Raw genomic sequence first — 5000 nt, 5'->3', positions numbered from 1 at the left:
CCCCGGCGGGTGGGCCCCGGCTCTGCCTTCCCCCCTCTCGGGATCGCCGGACCTCACGGAGCCCTGACCCAGCAAACTCGGAGAAAAAGACCCATCGGGAAGGGGGCTGGGAGGCAGGTGTGCGCACCCGGGCCCCTGGGGGCCCCGCTTCGGGCGGGCCCAGGGGCTGCCTTCCCCCGTCTCGGGATCCACGGACCTCACGGGGCTCTGACCCAGAAAACTCGGAGAGAAAGGACCATCGGGAAGGGGCTGAGAGGCAGGAGCGTACCCGGGCCCCTGGGGGCCCCGGCGGGCGGGCCCCGGGTCTGCCTTCCCCTGATTCAGTATCGCCAAACATCACTTTGGTCTGACTGACCCTCTCCCTAGTAATCCGGAGGAAAATTACCCCCCTTTCTTGTAATCCGTGCGCACGAGGTGACAGAGGGGACCCTCGGCGCGAATGTACCCGACCTCCTGGAGCCCTCGCTGGGATCCGGGAGGCAAATGGACCCTCATCGAGACTTCCAGGCAAGCTCGGCCATCTGGTCGCCCCATAGGAAAGCATTGGGCGCGACCAGATGGCCGAAGGGGCCTGCGCGACCAGATGGCCGAAGGGACGTGCGCGACCAGATGGCCGAGGGGACAGGCGCGACCAGATGGCCGAGGGGAAAGGCAAAAGGGAAGGGGAAGCCTCCCCGGGCCCTCCGGACCCCGCCCCGGGTACCCTGCCGCGCGGCAGGACCCGGGACGGAGCCCGGGGCGGGGAGGCCGCCCTCCCCGGGGCCCCCAGGGGCCCGGCCGGGGCTCCGGAACCCAGACGAGCGAGGGGAGGCTCCCCGGCCACAACGGAACCCCGTCCCGGGCCTTTGGCAGTGCCGCAGGCTGGGGGACGGGGCCCGGGGCCGGAGACCCCGACCCGGGGCCCGGCCGGGCCCCTGGACCCAGCCGGGGCTCCGGGGACCGCAGGCGCAGGGGAAGCCTCCCCGGGCCCTCTGGACCCCTCCCCGGGCACCCTGCCACGCGGCAGGACCCGGGACGGAGCCCGGGGTGGGGAGGCCGCCCTCCCCGGGGCCCCCAGGGGCCCGGCCGGAGCTCCGGGACCCAGACGAGCGAGGGGAGGCTCCCCGGCCCCAACGGAACCCCGTCCCGGGCCTTTGGCAGTGCCGCAGGCCGGGGGACTGGGCCCGGGGCCAAAGGCCTCAACCCGGGGCCCGGCCGGGCCCCTGGAACCAGCCGGGGCTCCGGGGACCGCAGGCGCAGGGGAAGCCTCCCGGGGCCCTCCGGACCCCTCCCCGGGCACCCTGCCACGCGGCAGGACCCGGGACGGAGACCGGGGTGGGGAGCCTGCCCTCCCCGGGGCCCCCAGGGGCCCGGCCGGAGCTCCTGAACCCAATGCAGCCACGGGAGGCACCCCGGCCGCAACGGAACCCCGTCCCGGGCCTTTGGCAGTGCCGCAGGCCGGGGGACGGCGCCCGGGGCCGGAGACCCCGACCCGGGGCCCGGCCGGGCCCCTGGACCCAGCCGGGGCTCCGAGGACCGCAGGTGCAGGGGAAGCCTCCCCGGGCCCTCCGGACCCTTCCCCGGGCACCCTGCCACGCGGCAGGACCCGGGACGGAGACCGGGGCGGGGAGGCCGCCCTCCCCGGGGCCCGGCCGGAGCTCCTGAACCCAATCCAGCCACGGGAGGCACCCCGGCCACAACGGAACCCCGTCCCGGGCCTTTGGCGGTGCCGCAGGCCGGGGGACGGCACCCGGGGCCGGAGACCCCGACCCGGGGCCCGGCCGGGCCCCTGGACCCATCCGGGGCTCCCGGGCCCACAGGCGCAGGGGAAGGCCCTCCGGCCACCCTGCCACACGGCAGGACCCAGTTGCCGGCTGAGGACCGAGAGGGGTCCCAGAGTACCCTGTCCCTAGTAATCCGGAGGAAGGCTACCCCCCGTTCTTGAAACCCGCACGCTCCGAGTGACGGAGGGGACCCTAGGGGCGAACGCACCCGGCCTCCTGGAGCCCCGGCTGGGATCCGAGAGGCAAATGGACCCTCATCGGGACTTCCAGGCCTGGCCCTGCCATCTGGTCGCCCCATTGGAAAGCATTGCGCGCGACCAGATGGCCGAGGGGAAAGGAGCCACCAGGTGGCCGGCAACTGAAAGGACTCCCGCCTGCCCACCCACCAGGGGCTCGGGGTGGGGACTCTGCTTCCCGGCTGGGCCTCAGGCACGGGGAGGACCACCGGAGCTCTCGGGGCCTGGGCGTACCCGGGGGAGGACTGCCCGGGACCCGTGGAGCCCGTCCCTGGGCACTTTGCCATGCCGCGGCCCGGAGGAGGGAAGCCCCGGGGACCTGGGAGGATGTTGCCCGGGCGTAGCCCATCTGGTCCCCGGCAATGAACCGCACAGCCCCAGCATGGGTGTTTCGGCATACCCTGCCCCTACTAATCCGGAGGAAGGATACCCTCCTTTCTTGTAACCCGCGCGCTGCGAGTGACGGAGGGGACCCTAGGCGCGGACGCGCCCGGCCTCCTGGAGCCCTGGCTGGGATCCGGGAGGCGAATGGACCCTCATCGGGACTTCCAGGCCGGCCCGGCCATCTGGTCGCCCCATTGGAAAGCATTGCGCGCGACCAGATGGCCGAGGGGAAAGGAGCGACCGGATGGCCGGCAACTGAAAGGGCTCCCGTCTGCCCGAGCCATAGCGGTAGGGCTCCCGCCTGCCCACCCTCACACCAAGGGCTCGGGGGGGGACTCTGCTTCCCGGGTTGGCCTCGGGCACGGGGAGGTCCACCGGAGCTCTCGGGGCCTGGGCGCCCGGGGGAGGACTGCCCGGGACCCGTGGAGCCCGTCCCTGGGCACTTTGCCATGCCGCGGCCCGGAGGAGGGAAGCCCCGGAGGCCTTGGAGGATGTTGCCCGGGCGTCGCCCATCTGGTCCCCGGCAATGAACCGCACAGCCCCAGCATGGGTGTTCCGGCATACCCTGCCCCTAATAATCCGGAGGAAGGATACCCCCCTTTCTTGTAACCCGCGCGCTGCAAGTGACGGAGGGGACCCTAGGCGCGGACGCGCCCGGCCTCCCGGAGCCCTGGCTGGGATCCGGGAGGCGAATGGACCCTCATCGGGACTTCCAGGCCGGCCCGGCCATCTGGTCGCCCCATTGGAAAGCATTGCGCGCGACCAGATGGCCGAGGGGAAAGGAGCGACCAGGTGGCCGGCAACTGAAAGGGCTCCCGTCTGCCCGAGCCATAGCGGTAGGGTTCCCGCCTGCCCACGCAGGGCTCCGTGGCTGCAGGGCTCTGGGCCTGCAGGGCTCCGGGGCTGCAGGGCTCCGGGGCTGCAGGGCTCCGGGGCTGCAGGGCTCTGGGCCTGCAGGGCTCCGGGGCTGCAGGGCTCCGGGGCTGCAGGGCTCTGGGGCTGCAGGGCTCCGGGGCTGCAGGGCTCCGGGGCTGCAGGGCTCCGGGGCTGCAGGGCTCTGGGCCTGCAGGGCTCCGGGGCTGCAGGGCTCCGGGCCTGCAGGGCTCCGGGGCTGCAGGGCCTTGGGCCTGCTAGGGTTCCGGGCCTGCAGGGCTCCAGGGCTCCGTGCTGAAGGGCTCCAGGGTCTGCAGGGCTTTGGGGCTGCAGGCCTCGGGGGACGCCCGGGAGACCCATGGAGCCCGTCCTGGGCACTTTGCCTCGCCGCGGGCTGGAGGAGGAAGCACCCGACGCCCCGGGGAAGTGTCGTCCGGGCTTGGCCCATCTGGTCCCCGCCTGAGAACCGCAATCCCCAGGAGGGGTGTCCCGGCATACCCTGCCCCTACTAATCCGGAGGAAGGCTACCCACCTTTCTTGTAACCCTCGCGCTCCGAGTGACGGAGGGGACCCTAGGCGCGGACGCGCCCGGCCTCCTGGAGCCCTGGCTGGGATCCGCGAGGCGAATGGACCCTCATCGGGACTTCCAGGCCGGCCCGGCCATCTGGTCGCCCCATTGGAAAGCATTGCGCGCGACCAGATGGCCGAGGGAAAGGTGCGACCAGATGGCCGGGACCGGAAGGACTCCCAGCTGCCCACACCGAGCCATAGCGGTAGGGCTCCCGACTGCCCTTGCAGGGCTCCGGGGCTCTGCACCAGGGTCCCTTGTCCCGGGCAGATGGACACTTGGCAGGCCGCAGGACGTGGGATCCCAGGCCCTGACCAAAAATCAGGAGGCCCGGGGCCGGTCCCTGCTTCTCAACACAGCCAGGCTGGGGAGGTCGGGGAGCCTGCCCAAGCACGAGGGACCCGTCCCGGGCACACAGTCCATGAGGTTGTGCGCTCGTTTTCCACAATTTTCTTCAGAATAGTGCGTAGTTGCGCTAGGCAAAGTCCGCCCAGCCCTACTCAGGATGTGCTCTCGTTTTCCACAAATTTTTTTAAAATTCTGCTACGCAAAGTCCGCCCAGCCCTAAGCAAACTCCTACTACGCAGTGGAAAGGACTTAGCCAGCCACCCACCCACCTGGCCCGGTCCCTGCTTCTGATCCCAGCCAGGTCTGGGGAGACTCCCTTCGCCCAATGGACCACGTCACGGGCACCCGGACCCTTACCAGGCCGCAGGACGGGTTCTCACAAACCACACGGTTGTATAGGGGTGGGCAGAAAACTACGCTCCGTCAGCGTAGCAGATAAAGCCAGCCACTCCTGCACACCGGCCCGGTCCCTGCTTCTGATAGCAGCCAGGCCGGAGAGAGCCTCCCTGGGCCCCGGTGGACCCCTGTCTCCAGCACCTAGACCCTCGGCTGTCTTGCAGGACGGGGGTGGCTCACGCACCCCGGGGCCCGCCGGACGGTGCAAGAGCCCCGGGCCCGGTCCCAGCTTCAGAACCCTAGCCAGGCCGGGGAGAAACTCCCTGGGCCCCGGTGGACACCCTTCCCCAGCGCATGGACCCTCGGCTGGCTTGCAGGACGGGGGGCTCCCGCTCCCTGGGACACTGGGACGGAGCACAAGCCCCGGACCCGGGCCCAGCTTCCGAACCCCAGCCAGGCCAGGGAGAGCCTCCCCGGGCCCTGGTGGACACC

Source organism: Triturus cristatus, unplaced genomic scaffold (genome assembly GCF_964204655.1).
Source record: "Triturus cristatus unplaced genomic scaffold, aTriCri1.1 SCAFFOLD_746, whole genome shotgun sequence".
Lineage (NCBI taxonomy): Eukaryota > Metazoa > Chordata > Amphibia > Caudata > Salamandridae > Triturus > Triturus cristatus.
This window is presented reverse-complemented; position numbering follows the sequence as displayed.